At 38.2% G+C, this 21,063-nt stretch overlaps 1 long non-coding RNA gene across 1 annotated transcript; it reads left to right on the top strand.

The window, feature by feature from the left end:
• The first annotated feature begins 5,903 nt into the window (after window positions 1-5,903).
• LOC120324403 lies at window positions 5,904-20,731 on the top strand. The gene is made up of 3 exons (XR_005565687.1): window positions 5,904-5,963; window positions 16,330-16,395; window positions 20,704-20,731. It is a non-coding gene; the product is annotated as an uncharacterized LOC120324403 (long non-coding RNA).
• Window positions 20,732-21,063: the final 332 nt, after the last annotated feature.

Here is a 21,063-nt window from a genome sequence, read left to right as displayed (position 1 = left end):
ATTAGAAAGAGTTTATTTCTTCTGACAAGGCAAGCTGATAAGAAACATTCCAGTAAAGGAAAGACAAAAATAAATGAAGGAGAAAAGATTAGATGGTGACATTTCATCCTTGGAAGCAGCATATTTTTACAGGGTAGCTATTATCATTAAGTTACACCCAAATAGGAACGGCTATTAACAAAAGCACTGAAAGTTTAATTAAAGGCTATGGAGAGTTTAATTTAGCAAAAGTAACATGTAGTTCTTCTAAAGCCAAAGGAGCTGTGAACTGCGAGGGATATGATGGGAAGGAGGGAGAACTGTGCAGAAGCACATCTCATCTCCTGCACTGTAAAAATCACAACGTAACCGCTTCTAAAACAGGGCCTTGCAATGACAGAAATAGAAATAAAAAGTAGAAGAGAGAATAACCTGAGTTTTTACTGATCAGGAATGAGAGCTTCAGTTGCAGTTGGTTCGAATGTTAGAATACTGGCTAGAAAAGAGGAGAGACTGGCATTTCAGCAGACCAGAGCTTTCCAAGACATGTCTGTTTACTACATCACTTTTGTTGCCAGTAAAATACTCCGATGCTGACAGGAACTAATGTTTCCTGAGCAAATACACACTGTTGACACAGTGAATGCATCATGGACTAGCGAAAGTGGTAAACACACTGGCAGTCATAAGCTTCTTTAATGCAGCATATGCATTTTTATGCCTCCAAAACAAATACATATTAATATTTTATTTTGTTGTGGGTTTCTTTTTTTTACCCAGTTAACAGTGTGTATTTCACAATAAAACATAAATTTCATTTAGATTAATGTCCAGGTAACACCTGGTCTGTAAATATTGTATTACACTTCAGATGCAGTTTTACTAACATATGAACAATCCCACCTTATAATCAGAGTAGCCAAGGCAGTTTTCAGACACAGTTTTCCTCTTACTGGAAAAAAAGAGAAAATTCAAAGAAAATAATACACAAAGATTGTTTTCCCTGGGGTATTCTTCTCCATGTGGTGTTAGGTTTAGAAATGCAAATATTGTAATTAATTTTCCATACAAATTTGTATATTGATGCTTCCTTGCTTCATCACTGAGATGAAGGATTTTAAGTGTTTTCATGTGTTTATTGCCAACTTCATAACATCTGGTATTTTTCTTAATGCCCAAGTTAAATGATTGCCTGAGATTATCAGCTTTTGCAGCCACGGGTGAATCTTTAAATTGGAATTCCTATTCCACAGGTTTTGAAGAATGAGCCTGTACATAAAAACTTTCAAAAAAAATATTAGCAGTTAAACAAAAAAATCTTTTTGTTGCTTTTTAAAAGATATAGTTTTATGTGTATTTTAGAAAAATAGAATTTCAATTCAAAATCTTACATTTCTAGAAATACTGTGGGCATGGGTGCTCAAGACTGAGAAAAGAACAAACTCAATAATATCTTTGAGGCATGCTATCTCCAGGTCACTCCCAGAATAGGATTAGTTCAAAGGTGACTAAGAGAAAATGGAAAACTTGACTGTTTAAATGTTTTATCTTCTATCTGTATTATAAATAGAAGTGGTGACTTTGCAACACCAGCTAAGAAACATTTTGATTTATCATTCTGTGAAAGATGTTATATGAAAATTGATAGTAAGTCATATTCTATCAACTTAATGTTTTTTCTTGTGTACCATGGGGATGGCACAGTATTTCAGTTTATTTTCATTTCAATGTATTTAATTCTTTTGAAGGAAGAAGTTATATAAAGAGAACAAAACATACCTAATTGTGCAAGTAGCAACTGGCACTAGCCATTCCTTGGAATTTTTACTGCTGCCAGTGGTGAGTCACTTCCTGAAGACGTATGTGTAGCTGTTAATTTGCATTGTCGTACATTCCTTCAGTCCAGGATCGCTTGGCAACCTTTTTCACTTATTCCAACTACTGTTACCTCAAAAGTGTTGCAAATGGAAAAATTGCTCTTGGTAACCTTTTCTATGAAAAAGTCTCTTTCATGACCCAAGGATAACTTTTCAAACAGTTCTTGTTTTGGTGACTAATGTGCTAAGTGACATTAGCTGCAACTCACAGGCTCACAGCTGAAGAGCCACAAAGCAGTACAGGTACTTATGGGATCTGACCCACAGCAGCACTACTGTGTAGATATGACTTTGAGGCAAGCCTAGTTTCCTTTTTAAGATGACCTGATGGATCAAGGTAAAAGATCTAAACTGAGTTCCCAAAGTCTCTGAGTATTTATATACCCTCACAGATGTAGAGACATCCAATATCTTGGTCACCTCAAACAACACACAGAAGCTAACAAGGGGCCTCAGAACTGCTGTCTTGCTTGATTTGTATAACTGTGGTATATTTCTGGGTTAAATTCTAATTCTTAACATGATTTTACCATTCACTTTAAGGAAATAATGATTGAAATGTCTGAAAAATTATTCACATTGTTTCACTTGTTTATTTTTAAGAAATATTACATGCTTTCTTCAGATCTAATTCAAACAGGTTTTCCCAATTTTTAAGCTGTTAGATGGCCTTTTACATTCTGCTGTTCCAGGTATTATGTTTTCCTGTATATGTTTAAACCAGAGTAGTGTGAATCACAGCCTGAAGTGGATGCATATTTTGATTTGGGAAGCAACAGAGAAGAAAGAAAATTCAAAATAGATAAACAAAGAAAACGATGAAAGACATTTAGCCAATTTTTTCCACTTCATTTGGAGAAAGTACAGAACATTTCAAACATTTTAAGAAACCCCTGACAAACAGTAATTACATTTTTTGAGATAGAAGGCTTTTGCACGTGCTTTTCAGTTTTGGTTGGTGTGGAACTCACCCTTGTAACTGAGGGGACTACATCTGTCTGCCTTCCTGTCCGTCACCCTTGGCTTGTGGCTTGCCTTCCCTTGTGGAACAGCCCCACTCTTGCTGCTCCTTAACAATGAGAGCACATTTGTTTACCTGAAAAGTCAGGATTGGGGTTTGCACTAGAATTAATACATTTGTGCATTAGTCTACATTTCTTGGTGTTGGAAGATAAAAGTCAGTGAAATAAATCCTCCTCATCATCTCAAAATTATAAAGTAGAAATGGTAAAGGATTATAGAGGTCATCAAAGGTATGGAGTAGCTTCTATAAAAGAAACAACTAAAAATGCTTGAACTCTTTATCCTGAAAAGGAGATGACTGATATGAAATCAGACTTTAAGTAGTGAATGACCTAGAGACCTTCAAATAAATACAGTGCTGATGGATTTAAAAGACATAGAAGGACATGGTTCATGACACAACATGTCACTGGGTTGTGGAAATACTTGACAATAAGCTGTGGAATCTGAAAGTTTATTCAAAAGAAAACAAAGAATGAAAAAAAATAGGTGGAAAAAACCTCTACTAACATTTACTTACTTCCAAGGCACTTTCTTCAATGATAAAAATCTCAGAGCCACAAATCACCAGATGTTTGAAGCATCATTATATGCTTGTTCTGTTCTCATACACTTTCCTAGGCATCCGCTAAGGCACTGCCAGACAGGATGCTGGGCTAGACGGATGTCTGTTCTGACCCGATACAATTGTTCTAATGTTCTTAGCAGCCCCGGTTGACACTAAGGAGTCCTCTGTGCTGTCAGGATTTGCCTGTAGAACAACGACTTACTGTTTTGAATCTCTGGGGGGAAAATAGGAAGTGTCATTTCCCGTAAAGAATTCTGCCCAGCTTCTTTCAGCTCCGCAGTAACTTGAGGATGAATGCAGAGGACTCGTTCTTTTTTAAACTCTTACTTACAAATTTTGGGGGTTAATATAAGTTTTAAGATGGATATTTCCAACACTCTAAACCTAACCCTAACCCTAACCTCAATTTTTGTAAAAAATGATTATTTTAGAGTCAATTATATATGTCTGAAGATGTTTACAAAGTTTCCCATCAATGAGCTCAATTCTATCCAGGGTGCATGCTATTTGGAGTACCTGAGGTCTGGAAAAGGATATCAGCATAGATTTTGTACTGAGAGGTAGCACTTGCTCTTGGCCCTTTCCCTTGGATTCCTGTACTTCACTGGGCAGACTGGACATAGAATGAGGGCTGAGCTGGTTCAGCATGTTTGTCACTTGATCCTTTCAACTGACCATGGTCACAGAGGAAGCAGAAGAGAGACTGTCTGTAGAGAGATGAGGATGAGAACCACCAGCCTTGTTATCACAACTCCATTTTCTGCTCTTTGAGTGGAGTGGAGTGCAAATTCCATCTTTCATCTCTTTCAACTGAGTCATCCATCCCCTGTGGGAGATCACATTTATAAGGTGTGGGGAAGCTCATTTGAAGAGATTCTTAGAGACCAGATGCCAGAAACATATTTCAGGGAGGAGTATCAAAATAGAGCAAGCTATTCAGGCCACACTGATAAATACAATATATGGGAAAAGGTAGAGGGAGAAGGCAAAAGAGCAATTTGAGTTAATCTGAACGAGCTTTTTAGAATGTCTGAGTCAGCCCCTGCAACGTGATATCAAGATACATACAATGGTACTCAAACCCAGAACAACATTTCCATATTTAACATACAACTTTTCTGTAACTTTTCTATATTAATGCTCTGTAGCCCAACAAGATTAAGTTTTCTCATTAAAATGTTTTATAATCATTCTAAGGCTTCTGTATTCTGACTTTACCTTTACACCATTGCTAATAAAAAACACAGACTGTCTCTAAAAGGAGAATTTTAAGTTGCAGTGACAAGTATATGAAAATACATCACTTAGCCCTCAAAAAAACTGAGGAGAACTCAAAAGAATGATCCTTATCTTGATTTTAGGACACTCTTAGGAGATGATTATTGATAAAAAAAAGCCGTGCTGCTTTACCCTAGCAGAGTGTCCAGCTCAGAATTGTTTAAATGCATTAGTTTATGTGCATTCATACCATAAGAGCTTGATTAGATATACTTCCCATTCACAAATGAACCTTGCCTGCCTGAACAGGTAGGCAACAGTTCACCTGAAGTTGTGGTTGTAGCTCAGAGTCCTGTACTCCCTTCCGTGCTAAAACCACCTATCCTTAGGTAATATACACCCCCCCCCCACACACACACTGTTTAATTAAAAAACCTCACCCTGATATAAATTCTGTACTACAGTTCCACTGGGTATGTTTGCAGGTGGAAATTTCATCAGGCAGAGTGTCTGCCATCTCCATGTTATGTAGTAATGTCACATTAGTCATTCTGGTTAAAAAGAAACTGACAATAAAGGTACCTTACGAGCAGAGAAGTCTAAAAATCCCTATTAGATACTGGGGCAAGGAGATTTTTTTAGAAGAGCTGCATGAATCTCCAGTGAGTAAGTAATAGTAAGCAAAACTCTAAGAAAAAGATGCAAGTAAAAGAGCTTGTGATGATGAAAAATATGAGGAGTAGAGAAAAGAAGCCTTAAACAGACAAATGCTGCGAAAATGTATTAAAGCATCAGTCTGAAACCCAGTGGGGCACAGCATAGCAATTCTACCATGTTTAAGAGCATCAGTTTAATACCTGAAAATTAAGTATAAGCTGAGCATGAGTCAGTTCAGTGCAGCTGCCTCATCTTAATACTGCACCTCAGTCCTCAGAGAAAGACTAAGTAGGAAATTGCTCATTTTAGAAGCCACTAAAGAGAGACGTAGGGAGGAAATCAGGGCTCAGAAATTCCAGGCTTATATGTTGGTTTAGACCCTGAATCCCAGTGCGGGAGCAGCGTGCCCAGCTCCGCACAGACGAGTGTTGACGGCAGACCGGGCAGTGTGCGTCAGTGGCAGCGCAGAGCGTGCAGCTGCCGGCAGCCACAGCGCTGACGTGCATAACCTGTGCTGGCTATGAGAAGCCACCTTCTGCAAGGAGCTGAGCCTCACTGGGCATCTTGGATTGCTTTACCCTCTTAACTGCATTACTCAGTTTATCAAGTGTTTGCATTGCAACTAAGTATCAGCCGATACAGTAAGTAAAGTTCAAACTTGAATGCAGAAGGCAGTTCTGTGAAAGGCTGTGGATTTCCCTGCACCCTGTGGAGAGTTCATGCTGGAGGGGGAAAAGTGTGAGGAGGAGGGAGCAGCAGAGAGGAGCTGTTAGGGGCTGACCACAGCCCCCCACTCCCCACTCTGCACCGCTTGGGGAGGAGGAAGTAGAGGAGTCGTGAGTGAAGGGCTGAAGCTGACCATGGGAAGAAGGCAAGGGGTAGGGGGAAGGTGTTTTTGTTTTGTCTTTGCTTCTCACAGTTTTACTCTATTTTTAGTTGGCAATAAAGTACATTTAGTTTGTTCCCAAGTCTAGTCATTTTTGCCCATTACAGCAATTGGTCTTTATCTCAATCCACAAGCTTTTCCATCCTATTTTCTCCTGTGTGCTTTTAATGAAGTGGAGTGAGAAAGTGACTGGGTGGGGATCTGGCAGTCAGCCAAGGTCAAACCACCAAAGTAATAAATCCATGTTTAGCATGTCTGGGTTTATCACATCTGTCTCAGTGGAGCATAATGAAGAATTTGTTGAAGGAAAGTGAGAGGAAGTTCATTCTTCATCAGATTCTTTCTCATTGCTGCTGTCATCTAAGATGTAGTAGTAAAACAACATTTAGGAGTCTGTTTGCTAAAAAATTCACTGGTGTAGTGAAATCTGCTTTGCTCACAGAAGACAGGATCATTTAACCTTAGTATGGTGCGTAAGATACTGTCACATGACACATAGGTGTGGCATTACCTGGCAGAATTCTGGGCGTGTATTACAAGGCAGAAATGTTGTGATAGTCATAATGCTTCACCCACATTTTTACTTTCTTTGCTTTTAAGCTTATTCATTGCTATGCAAAGTTAGCTCACCCCTACCTGCAATCAGGAAAGGATACAGTTTCCTGAGTACACATATGTTAATTTAAATAAGCTGTTCAAAATTTCCTTTTCTGGTGCAATCTCGTTGCTCACTCACAAACTGAATGAGTCATGAAAACCAGTAAGAATCAAGAGTTAATGCCAAAAAGCTTTGACATTTCTGTTTCCACATCTCATATATTTGCAAAGCAAATGATACATTGTCTGTTCCCTTTTTCTCAAGTAACTTAAAAATCTGTCTTAACTACACTGTATGAGGTAAGATTGCACATGGGCAACGTCTGACATGCAAGAAAACAGGCTGATGGTTGGTACAGAGGAAATAAATCTTAAGGATTAGTTTGCTTGGATTTTTTTTTTAAAGTTTAATTTGCCAGAGATGACAGAGAAATTATTTCTGTTCAGGAAACAATCAGATAATGAGGAAAGGCCTGAGGCTTTTAAACACAGCACCTCTACTTCCCTCAGTGGAATTGGTGGTAATGGCCAGTAAATTTCTGGCAAGTTGTCTTTTGAAGGAATACCATTTACTTGCTTTAGAAAGGAATATTTCTGAGTCTGGAGGGGGTTTATTTAATTTTTAAGGTAGTTTTAAATAATTGATAAAGAACCGGTACTTCTATGGGCATCAAGTTCTGTTTCCAGCACTAATTCCTGCCAAGAACCCAAAGAACCCACACCTTCCTTGCAACAGCATCAGCAGCATCTTGCTGATGTCCTACTGGCAAGCAAAGAAGTGCCTTTGCAAGAGTTGTTGCAAGCAGTCCTGAGCTTGCCTTGTGTGCTGTCAAAAAGCACTCCATGTTGGTATTGTTCTGGGGTGGGGTACTAAATATAGGACTGTATATCATCCAGGCATGACCTGTTTCACATCTGAATTGCTTCAAGGGAAGATGTAGATCTTTTATGACCTGATCATAAAGACTATCATCAAGTATCTGTCTGAGGAACTTGGAAAAATGCACATGAAAGCTCTTTTGAAATTCAGAGGACAAAAAAGGATGGGAAGGTTTGGGAAGGTTTGTGAAGGTTTGGGAAGGTTTGTGAAGGTTTGGGAAGGTTTGTGAAGGTTTGGGAAGGAAAGGTTTGGGAAGGTTTGGGAAGAGAAGGTTTGGGAAGGGAAGGTTTGAGAAAGTTTGGGAAGGTTTGGGAAGGGAAGGTTTGGGAAGGGAAGGTTTGGGAAGGTTTGGGAAGGGAAGGTTTGGGAAGGTTTGGGAAGGGAAGGTTTGGGAAGGGAAGGGAAGGGCAGTATCTACTTGAAGAAGGCATATTTACTATCAATTTTAATATAGTTACAGTCAAATGAAGAACAATACTAAGAATTAATGAAGCAGGACAGGGATCTAAAGGGTTCTTTAAAAAGGATTTAACTTTTCACTGTATCTATCCTGTATTTGAAGAGCTCTGTATCATGTCAAAAAGACCATTTTCCTTTAATGTATTCCTTTTCACCAGTTCATTCACCACCTCATAGTGAGGTTTCTCAAAATACCATCTGCACAAAGTCCATTAGTGAACATGAGTAAGAATGTTTCTCTATTGTCTCTGTTTCGAACGTGAAATGTATATTTATGTATACCAAACATTTCTGATACTTCTGCATCAGGCCAATTTGTCAATGTGATAAAATCCAAATTCTATACTTTGTCATTAAACTATGCAGACATATTCAAATTAGATTTCTACAATGTAATTCTTTAGGACTTTTCCATCAAATACTCAAAGATTGTAGAAATTGTAGAAAATATCTACAAATGATAGGAAAAGAAAAAGACACATATTTGTTACCTTTAGGAAGAAGGATTAGTTTGTTGTAAATTTTAAAAGTGTGTCAGATGTGGAAACACATTTTCCCAAGCTTCTTCAGTTACAAAACACTCTCCATTTTATAGTATTTCTGGTATATTCTTGAATAGCTTGACAAGTTGAAATTTCTGTCAATTTTGGCTTTCAGTACTTTCTTTCATGGAAAGAAGAGCTGTTTCAAATAAAAGACATGAGATGAAAGGAATGAATCAGGAGGGAGGTTCCTTGGATAAATGACCTTTCAACTTTGGACAGACATGATTATTATTTAATTGGCAAAAGGATAGATTATGAATATTTAATTAATAAGACTCCAGTGCAAACCAGAGCCTGAAATAGAGACAGACAGATCTTAGTCTGTGATTATACTGCTCTTTCTCCTATTAATTAAAACTCTACTCCATGCTCTTCTGTTGTGTTTGTACTGATTCTTATAGTAATAATAGTTGTAGCCTTTCTTATGGAATTGTAATTTACATTTTATAACGTTTTTATGCTTTAGCCATTCATCCTCTTGTAGATCCCAGCCCATATTTTTGAATTAGATTAATCTATAACTGGGTATATTAAGTTTGTTGGAGTGGCTATAGCTGGAGTTATATGCCTCTATGCTTGATTATGCTATCAAGTTTCTCTTGATATTTTTAGTAATTAAGTACAAGTTTCTTTAAAAATGTGAAAGAAAATAGGGATTGATTTGGAAGATGGAGAATCATTATGAAGGCAACACTTATTTCTTATCTATTCTATTTTAATAAACTAATCTCTAACTCAACATAAGGCTTCATGCTTTTCCACTATCAAAAACAGTTAAAATGTTTCTGGAGTTGTCTCACCAACCGATGTCAAAACAATTGGTATTATTGTGTAGAGTGCCCTAAACAACAATTAAACATGAAAGACAGCAAAACAAGGAACATATCTTAGCACTACCAGTGGCTTCAAAGTTTGTTTTCAGTTCAAACCAGATATGTTTAACTTCAGAAAATTGACACTGTGCTCCTTGCTGATTCCTCTACCCAAAAACCATCTTTAAAGGCATATGGGCAAGCCATATGCCTCTGCAGTGAATGGCCAACAGCTGTGATGTCAAGAGTGTAGCCAGCAAGTCTAGGAAGGTTTAGCACTCCCCTCTGTTTAGCACTAGGGAGTTCACAGCTGGACTGCTGTGCCTTCTTGTGAGCTTCCCAGTAGAAGAAATACACCGCTCATTATCCTGGTGCCAGTCCAGTGGAGGGTTATCAGAAGGCTCAGGGGACAGCAGCACATGGTGTATGAGGAGAAACCTCTTGCCCTTCCTGAAGATGTGTGACACTTTTCTCATTCATCAGGAAGAATCTTCCCTTTTCCTCCTCCTCAATTTCCACTGACTTTTAATGATGACAGAGCCCCTTCTTACAATATAAGCCAGCTCCATCACCACTTCTGAACAACTGTGTGTCTTCCTAGCATTCTTCTTTTATCACACAGTCTCATGAAGATTTGAGTTAACTTCCAACAACGATGAATATGAGGTAAGGAAACTAGACTGTTTCTTGTTCTATTTGCTCAGGTCTATCAAAAGGATGGTTGCTTTGGTTCACAGGTAGTATTTTCATACCTCCCCAAATGGAAAAATGCAGCAATCTAGTGGGCATAATACTGTATTAAAGCCAAAATAACAGCCCATTATGGAAAGCAGAATTTTCAAAGGAGGTGAAGTCTCCTTTCTTCTTTAGCATGGTAAGAAGCACTTTGTTTTATGGCACCTAAGAATATTTGTCCAAATTCTGGATTTCTCACTATTTTTTCCCTGAAATCTCAGGTGTAAGCACAGATTTTAAACCAACTTGTCTGTGGAGATACTTAAAAACTATCTGGACAAAATCCTATGCAATATATACGCTCTAGGATGACCCTGCTTGAGAAGGGAGGTTGGACCAGATGCTCCCACTGGTGGCCCATTTTTCAATCTTACCCATTCTGTGATTCCATGTTTCTGTGAAAAGTTATGAATAAGACCTGCTCATGAAAATAGCTAGAACCCATAACTTTCTGTGCCTTTAGATATGTGAAGATAGAGGTAGACAAAAAAAAAAGTCAACACCAGAATGAGGCCTTTGAGAAGTCTAATGTACAGGCAACCTGTCCTCAAAACATTGAGATAGGCTGCTGAGGAGATCATAGAATTCCAGATCAGTTGACTGTAATATTTACATACTCTAATAATTACATAGGAGTAATTATATGCAGCCATAAATTTTGCTGGAGAAAGAGAAAGCATTTCTTGATACTTGTAGTTCACAGGAAAAAAGTACAAAAAAAGCAAAGATACAATGCTTGTCTTTCTACTATTATGGAAAAAATAATCCTTGTAAGGATAAAAAAACAGAGGAAAAAAGCAACAAAATATAATGTGTCATGGTAAAAAGACAAAATCAGAACGTATTTTTAAATTCTGAGCCTGTCTGAACTAATTTGGGTATTGAAAGCATGGAGGGAGAAAAAACTATGATGGTGAGGAAATACAGGATGACTGAAAGGAAATGCAATGATTTAATCCAGAACCATTTTGTTTCAAATGAGAATGTTTTTTAATACCATAATCCAGACAACTATGTCCATGATCTTATTATCATGTCCCTTAATGGAAAACCCTAGGTATGTGCTCATGCTTCCTAGGACAATGAGAAGTAATTAGTAAAGACAATTAATTATGGCACTGTGTCCAAAAAGTATTTGTTGGGTGAGCTACTTCCCTATTTACTCTTTGATCCTTCATTTTCTGTCTCTGAGCTTAGCCTTTCTCAGCTGTAGTCACACAATAAAGTGTCTGTTCTTCTAGCTGAGAAAAATCTTTCCCTGTTTTTTTGAGGGATCTTCTGAGATTTAGTGTTTCCTGGTTCCTGAAGTGTGTATAGCTTGCTTGAGATGGTGCTTAGCTCTGCTGTTAATCAAGTACCCAAAGCGAAATTTTTACTGGCAGAGAGAAGTTGGGGAGACAGGTGATAGCTTGAGTCTCTAGAGGTTGGCAATAGTCTGTCTCATCTTGGCCAACAAAGGGAGGCTGCCAAGGTGATACTTCTGGTTCTCCTCCCCTGTATTCAGGGCCTGCACAGGTCTTGGGCTGCGGGTTGGATGCAGATGCTGAGCTTTGGTGTCTTGTAGAGGTCAGGTGTGCAGACCATCCTGGGGTTACTGTGTATAGGGCTATTTGACAGTACAGACTGGCAATACAAGTGTAGGTGCCTGGGAGCTTTTTGAAGATTTTATCACAGGGGTAGCCTACTTTAATACGTGTGTATTTCAGGAAGTTTTTATAACTTTAATATAGAATATAAGCAACTACTAGGAGAATAATTTTAATTACACTGTCAGAATATCACTGAGAGAGAAATACAGCAAAAACCATATCCTTTGGTTTTACAGAGACCTAAGGCTAGGCTGTTGTTATTCTATTACCTCCATTGAGACTCTCCAGATTAAAGTTTTTAATAACTAAGGAAAAGGTGTGGAGAGAAAAGTACTAAATTCCATGCAGTGTTGTCTGCCTCAGAGTGAAAATCTCTCCTGGGAAGACGAAAAAGATAATGCTGTATTAGCTAGCTAGTTCAGAACCATTTCAATATCTTTCTTAACTGAAGGCAATTCTGGAATTACATATCACCCACCTTGTGTGGAAAAGACAATTCATATAAACTGATTTTGCAGGTTAGGGACAGTTACTGTTTGTAATTGCCTTGTATAAAAATATTGCTGTGTCGCTGAGTGGAACATTTCAAAGTAGGATGACATATACAGAAGGGAGGAGTCAAAATACATATGCTTCATGGTTGCAGCAGCTTTAACAGAACATACTAAGATATAAAACATGGAATCAAACAATATTTAACATTGAGGAGCAAACCCAGGAAATATTATAAGCAATATTGTTGCCATAAACACTAGTTCATACATCACCATTTAATTGCTTGTATAGTGAATTTTATCTTTGCTATTACTATTAGCATTACTTTATTACAGTTAAAGTTTTTTTTTTAATAGTATTATAATTACTATGACTATTGCTTTTATGTTGCAGCTCTAACATTCATATATTTGAAAGTGATAATATTATGAGCACTGGTTTACGTGTATCCATGTCAATAATATTTCATACATTGGTATTCTTTCAAACGTTTTTATTAATGGTCTAAAACGCTAGACTGGGAGACTCTGATGTCTAGGATGAAGACTGAACTACCACTGGCAGAACGTGACTCAGAGAACTCTAATCCAGAGTGGTATGATAAACATTCAGAACATATTTAAAAGACACCAGAGTCAAATTATAAGGTACAAAATGTAACTGCCTACAGTTATTTTAAACACTCCCAGCAAAGTGGTCACTGAGGTAAGATTGGTGAATGATTAGATAACAAAACAGATTAGAAGTCCTCTGGAAAAAATAAAAATTAAAGGGAGACTGACAACTTACTGTAAAGGTTTTTTGTACATTTTCCACAGAGATCTGAAAATTTCAGAGTGAAAACCAGACTGTGAAAAGATTAATGTGAAATGCAGGCTGCTTTTGCATGAATGAAGGGGTACCTGCATTGGAAAGACAGCAAAACATAAGAAAAGGCAGTTAAAAACACAGAAAGATTCTATTATGTCTCAGAATAAGAGGAACAAAAGCTAGATATATTTTTCTCAGAGCAGTGGTTTGAGCATTCAAAACATAAAATAGAAAAATCCAGTCAGTAATGATCATGTACACACTTTATCAGCTGCTGTTGCACATTTCACAAAGAAAATTCCTCTTCTGTGGGAGATGTAAGTTTTAGGTTATGACAACAGTATCAGTTTTATTTGCTTGAACACTTGATCAGTGCATCTTTAACAACAGGTGACTGGCTGAGGAGACTGCTGGAGACTATCCTGAGCAGGGAATGCCGCCTTCTGCTTCATTGGAATCCTAGAGTTGCCAGGTCTAGGAGAGAGGCAACAAGCAGTTGGGAGTTTGTAACCTACATGTGCTGCACATTGGTAAAGCCTTGTAGGTGTGTGGCAGGTTTATTCAGAGCTGAAGACTGCACATTTTTCATAAGCCTGCACTGCTTTCCTCTCCTATTCATCCTCACTTCATAACTCTCCTTTGGGTTTGCTTAAACAAGCATCAGTTTTGCAGCTCGCCATATATTGCACGAACTGGGTCTGTTGGAGTCAGTGTCACCAACAAGTGTTTCCCATGGTTTTACCATTTTTCTGCAAAATGTTAGTAATCATTGGAAAATCGACAGCATATGTTTCCAGAGCTTTCTGTGAAAACAATGGGAGTCTGAATTGTTCAATTGCGTGAGAACATCCAAGCCCATTTGATTAACTGATTCTTTCTTAGACTTGTATGCACTTCGAATATACCTGTGGAAAGCTTAGGGAAGGGTGTGATTCTGTCCAAACCAGCAAAAGCAAGCGAATGAAAATAGCTATGAAGGTGAAATCCCAAAGACATCCCAAATCAGTCACCTCCTATCCCATTGTTTGCAGACAATGCGCTTTTACTGTTCTGATTCACCAGTTATTATTACACTTCTCCTTCCCAGAGTGTGGTGGTAGGAAATGGAACATGTTTGTTGCTCCTTATGATACTTGAGTTCTGTTCATTACAAATAATTTCTAGAGAAGATAGAAAGTAATATAAGAACTGAAACTTTTAGAAAGAAGTAATGGCACTGCTCATATTATTTCCTTCTTTCCTTCACAGAGTTTGTTAGGGTCTGCTAAGAATCAGGCAATGTTATCTATATACAGAAGTCTTTATACTATGATTTATGTGATGCTAAATGTTTTAATCTAGAAATAGGAGAATTTTTTAAAAATGTATTTTTAAAATATTCTTTGATAACTTACCATATCTTTGATAACTGACCATATCTAAATCCCCAAATGTTGAGTAATGAAAGTGGAACTCTTAGTCAATGTGCCTTGTACACAGACTGCGGGCACTACCAGCTTTACCTTATGACTGAATACTTAACTTGCATTAAGATCTTTCATCAAAATACATTCATTTACAAGGAAGAAGAAAAAGGTATTTTATACCTTTTTTAGAAGCTTTAATATTATGATTAAAATATTATATGGTATTCTGTAAATTACCAGAAGCAGTGTATTTGACAGCTATTTTAGCCTATGACAAAGGAACAAGTTTTACTTCTACCTGAGAAGACAAAACACAAAAAAGAAAAATTAATCAAATTTGTTCAGCAATCCTAGTATCTTTGAAAGGTTTTAGGAGAACTTTCTTGAACTTTTCAAAAAATAAATATGTTCTCTTCCTTTAAAACACTTCCACCTATGAAATGTGAAACTCAAAGATTAGACATAAAAATCATTATTCTGCCCTCATATGGTGAAATTAATTGGCAAAAGGCATTATTTTCTGTTTGAAAGTGTTTCCATGTTCACTCGACCTCTACGTAATAGATAATGAATCAAAGAAATAAACTTCTGAAATTTATACAGGAAAATAAATACTTTCTTCTCCATACCTCATCACACTTCAAAGATTAATCAGACAAATGGAGCTGAAAATAAAAGTGCATAATAAGCATCTTTATTTTTAACGTGTGAGTTGCAGAAAAGAAAAAAATGGGAGGGGAGAAAGGGATCAAAATACAGATCTTCCTTTGTCTGAATTTAAAATTCTACTGGAATAACTAAATGTCAAAAACTGTGGGTTTTTTCCTCTCTCCTCCAAGCCCTTCTGAAATCATGACTCAAGCTTCTGTGTTTTTTATCTCTGTAAGCATACAACTACACAAAAAAAAATTTGTTAATCACATCTGAAAATATGGAACTTTGCACCTCATGAAGCTGTGGCCAAAAATATGTCCTTTTAAAAATTAGAGGGAAAAAAAGTTGATTTTGGACTGAATCTTATACGAAATACCTACCCAGCCTTTTATTAGTAATCTGAAATTTATCAGTGGCTGTCTAATATTTGTAAAAATTTTTCCATTTTTTTACAATATTCAAAGAGAAATAAGTGAAAAAGAGATGTTTCATCACAAAGCTAGGACATTAGGAGAAATCTAGATGCAGAAAGAGTCTGTGATACACCACCTCTTAGAATATAATGCAGTGACAGGTCTTTGCCCAGCAAGAAGGCCTTTGCCCAACCAGGTCTTTGGTTTGGCAGTAGTAAAATCCTCTGAATTAAAGATTTTTTTCCTCTGTATTTTCCTCATGCACCTTTTTTGATATTTGAGAAAAGATGTAGAGTAGCTCTGTACTGTATTTTGATATTTAATATTTGTAGCATTTCTACAACTTTACTTTTGTTTATGTACATTATGATTCAGTAAATTTTTAAAGAGGCATGTATTTTTCCAATTTCTTATTTATTCCTAATAGAATAAATCAATAGTTTTTCTAAAAATGAGGAAAATATATGCTCTATAGTTTGCTGTTGCTTCACAATTCTCATAGATCTTTGTCATTCACCACCCTAAACAAATCTGCCCTTTCCAAATTCATGAAAACAACCTCTTCACGCTGCTGCATACAATTCAGTAATTTATTAGGCTGTCCCTATTTGTTCAGCATTATCTCATCTGTTTGTCCTATAGGGTGTCAATTATTTAACAGTAGTCAGTCTGGTACATTGATTTAACTTCTTGAGTGTAAAGGCTTAAGATAATTTCTTTTCACAGTGGAACAAGGCTCTGCTGCTTCCAGTGTTTGATGCCTATTTCATCTGAGGCAGATGCTTGGAGCCTGTGAGTAATACTTCCTTCTACTTGAATGCATTTAATTTAGCAGTCTTTCACAGTGGTTTAATTCATCCCAGCTAGTTAATGAACATTCATTCCACCAGTATAGATATAGTTTTCCTCTAAAAATCAGTAAAATTATTATAACAAAAAAGGTTTCACCAACCCTTGCTGCTAAGAATCTTCAAAGGAATTTGAAAATTAGTTTGAGAGTGAGCACATGTTCAGAAACAATATAAAAAAGAACATACTTAATAGCAAAACGTAAGTGTCAGCAAAATCTGAAACAAAAGGAGAAGCCTGCAGAATAGAGGAACCTCTAAATTGTAAACTAATATTTTTTTCTGATATATACTGCTCAGTTCACATGTGACAGTCTCAATTATGTTCTTTACCAACAAAATTTTGAAATTTTGTATCCATAATGCTTATTAACTGAACTTTGATGATTGCCACATGTTTTTCCAGTAATACACCACGGCTCAATTAAAGACTGAATTTACTCAAGTATGAGTTACACAAACAGCCTTTTGGGAAATATGTTTTTTGAGCAGGGATGGGAGATATCTGGGACCCCAAGGATGGGTGTTCTACCTCAAGTACATCTATGACACCAGCTTCCCACTAGGCAAGCACAGCTTCTGCTGGGAAATGCTTGTTGAATTTCATAAAGAAGCATTTTGCAGAGTTCAGATCTGTATAATCACTAGACCATTCTCTGAAAAGTTATTCATGATCTCCAGAGTGCTCTGATTTCTGTGTCCATCCAAGTACACGTCATAGCTGGAAACATCTCATGCTATTGGGGAAGAAAAGGGAGATAAAAAGGAAAAGGAAGCTACTTGCAGTAAGATTAGACAGGAGACTTTTTCTCATTCTGTGCTTTTCTACCGTTCACACCTCAGGGATTTTCAATCTCCCCTGTGCTGTGCTAGAAAAAAATTCTCTCTAATAAGGAAAACCATATTAGCTCTTTGTAGCCAATGTCTGTTCTGCTACAGCATCCAGACAGATGTAATCTTTCTTTATGAAACAAGTTGTTCTTCCTTGTCCATGACGTGGCTTAGACATATTAAGTCAAGATTTTTCTGATATGACTTCTGTGTTTTGTACAAGTGCTGTGGGGCAGGAACAGGTGATCAAAAGAGGAAGGATGAAACTGGAGCAAGATAGATGCCTTTGCTGTCACACAGTAGCTTATTAAATATCTTGCTAGGTTAAAAAATGGTCTTGGTAGAAACATCTAACCAAGGTAACTTTGTAGTTCACTATCTCCAGCTAGCTGCAGTTAGGATCATCAGCAATTATCTGTCTTGAAATTATGGTGTGATTAAAATAGAATAGAACAGGCTATTTCAGTTGGAAGGGACATATAATAATCATCCAGTCCAACTGCCTGACTATGTCAGGGCTGACCAAAATTTTAAAGCATAAGGGCATTGTTCAAGTGACCCTTAAACACTGACAGGCTTTGGGCCTTGACCACCTTTCCAGAAAGCCTGTTCCAATGTTTGACCACCCTCTTAGTAAAGAAATGCTTTCTAATGTCATCTGAACCTTGTGAAGGAGCAGGAAGCAGAGTGGGAACAGTTCCCAGCATGGAGGAAGATATACAGCAATTAACAGGAGTTTATGATATGGACTTTGCAGTTCTTATGTATATTTATAATATTCTTATGTATATTTATAAATATACACATTGTATGTTTCCCCAGGATTTGTATTTCCCGGGCATGCCCAGGCATGCCTGCTTCCCCGCTTCCCTCTCTGATAGCCTGAAGAAGCTGCAGAGAGGAGACAGCCACCATTCGCCCTTTCTTTCCCCGGTTCCTCCCACATTCCTCCCCCTTTGCCTGTGTCCCTACCCCGATTTGTTCCCCCGTTTGTCTGTCTCATGCTCCACCCCATGTTCTAGCCCTTTCCCTGCCTGAACGCATAAAACCCCTGCACACCTCAATAAAGCATTCCATTTGCACCTCTACCTTGACTCTGGACCTGTCTGTGCTGTGTCACAGCCCCATTCCCCTCCCCCCTGGGACCGTGGGAGAACCTCCCCTGGCTCTGGCACAGCTTTGAAGCATTCCTCTGTGTCCTATCACTGAATCCCAGGGCGAAGAGTTCAGTGCCTCCTCTCCCCTTTCCCTCCTTAGGGAGCTATAGAGAGCAATGAGGTCATCCCTCAGCCTCCTTTTCTCCTAACTACACAAGCCCTAAGTCCTCAGCTGCTCCTCACAGGTCATCCTTTCCAGCCTTGTCACCATCTTTGTTGCCCTCCTCTGGGCACATTCAAGAAGCTTCACATCCTTCTTAAATTGGAGGGCCCAGCACTGCACCCAGCGCTTGAGCTGAGGCTGCACCAACACTGAATACAGAGGGATAATCACCTCTCTTGGCCGGCTGGTAATGCCATGTGTGATGCACCCCGGGATGGGGTTTGGGCTCTGGGCTGCTGGGACACACAATGCTGACTCACATCAAGCTTCTGCTGACCAGCAACCCCAGGTCCCTTCCTTCAGGCTGCTCTCCAGCCACTCCTCTGTCCATTCATACTTGTGTCTGATGTTACTCCATCCTAGGTGCAGGTTTTGACTTGTTAAATTTTATCCGATTAATCATAGCTCAGTGTTCCAATCTACCTAGATCCCTTTGCAAAGCAACTTGTCCCTCAAGACAGCCAACAGCACCTCGCACTTTGGTCTCATCAGCAAACTTGCTAATGGTGCATTCAACTTCTGCATCCAGATTGCTCATACACTGAACAGAACTGGCCCTGAAGTGGAACCCTGAGGAACACCACCGGTGTCTGACTGCCAGACAGATGTAGCCCCATCCACTACAACACTGTGAACCCTGCCCTTCAGCCAGTTCTTCACCCACGCTCTGTGATCCCCACTCATCCCACAGTTGGACATGTTCAGAAGGATGCTGTGAAGGACAGTATCAAAAACCATATTAAAATCAGAAAACCACAACCACTGCCTTCCCTTCACCCACTAAGACATCATATTAGGATATCAAGTTAGTTAAATGTGATTTTCCCTTTGTGAACCCTTGTTGACTGTGTCTGATTGCTGGTGGCTGGCACAACACCACTTTTCTAAGCATTCTTTAACATGTTCTTTGGAGTTGATTATCTGGTGAGCCTAGAGTTGCACTCAGAATTCCAGTAGTGGTGTTTTTTTCTAACTGGCAGCAAGAGCAAGTTAACAAGTTAGTCAGGTTTTTTCCACCTCTTTGTTCATAAGACTAAATAGTGTTTTCTAACGTATGCTTACCTATGATTGTTTAAAAAATAAAAGAGGGAAGGGACAGCATATGGTCCCTATTTGTTGCCCCTAATGAAAAGGAGAACCACGCAGCAGGAAGCCTGTGAACATACTAGAATGCAGAAGAGACCCACAAGTACAAGCACAATGTCATGCACACATCACACTTCTGAAAGTTCAGTAGAAGTTACAGATCCCACTCTACATTACTGAGCCAGAACTGCTATTAAATAAAAGGGAAACACTAGCTTTCTTGATAGATCCAACATAGTGAATATGCATTGGAGGAGCATGACTGACTCACAGGCAAGATCTAACATAAAGGAAATGCAAGGGGAGAAAAGATTATGTCAAAATAAAGTGCCTAGGAGAGTCACATGGGAACAAATTCTGTGATGATTCTTGCTGTTAAAACAAGTTGCTCCTTGTCTTTGTTTTCAAGCACTGCAGTTGGTTGCCTTTGGAAAAAAAAAAAGAGGAATTGGTTGGGAACTGAAGAGTGGTCTGTCAGTGTGGTGTGGATGGGATGGCATTAGAACTGTCATGCTCTACTCAACATGGTCTACCAACAATGAAACGCTGCTCTTGTGGAGCAAGAGCAAATAGCCAAACCTATTTATTTTCCGGAGTTTTAATTCCTTATATTGCTGGATTAACACTGCCTTATAAAAACAGATACTCTATTATTTTAAGATCACTGAGTTGTTTTTTTTTTTTTTGATACATGCTCCTTTATGGTTCTTTGCTTACAGCTGTCATATGCCAACTGTTATCTCTTGATGTTGTGTAATGACACAGTTATTTGGAGGATTTAGAAGTTGTAAGAAAAAAATTTAATATTTGCTATTTACTCAAGTCACAGATTCAAGGTTTTTCTTACATCTGCTTTATTGCATTTCTTGTGCATCTTTTGCTCACCAGACGCTCCTCTGCTGCAAAGTCGTTTTGCTTATTTACATTTCCTTGATGGTGTTTAAAATGTCATTTATTCTACACCATTGCTCTTCTGTTAGATCTCTTTGTGATAGTTCTATCTTCTTGTTTTCAGGTTAACCTCTCACATTAGGTCATCCTGCAATAACAGTTGAGCTGAGGCTACCTCTGTGAGGTTGTCTGACCCTGCAGCTGTTTCATAAGCAGTGGGGTGGAAGAAGGAATAGAGGACGGTAACTTTTTTGTTGTTGTTGCTAGTACGTAAACCCATTTGTTCAGTTCAACAGTTTGTTAACAACAATCCCTGACACTTGCCACTTCAGATCACATGCATGGCAGCGCTCCATTTGATTGAAAAGAGTGGCTTTCAGGGCATAATTTACAAATAGTATTGGCAACTGGAAAAAGCAGCATTCAAACTCGTTCAGTGTTTACCTTCAGAACTAAAATAAGTGTTCTTGGTTTTTTTACTAAA

The sequence above is a fragment of the Pipra filicauda genome, unplaced genomic scaffold, assembly GCF_003945595.2.
Source record: "Pipra filicauda isolate LSUMZ 115617 unplaced genomic scaffold, ASM394559v2 scaffold514_size685291_pilon, whole genome shotgun sequence".
Lineage (NCBI taxonomy): Eukaryota > Metazoa > Chordata > Aves > Passeriformes > Pipridae > Pipra > Pipra filicauda.
Note: the sequence above shows the minus strand (reverse complement) of the source record. Positions and strands in the feature narration are given on the sequence as shown.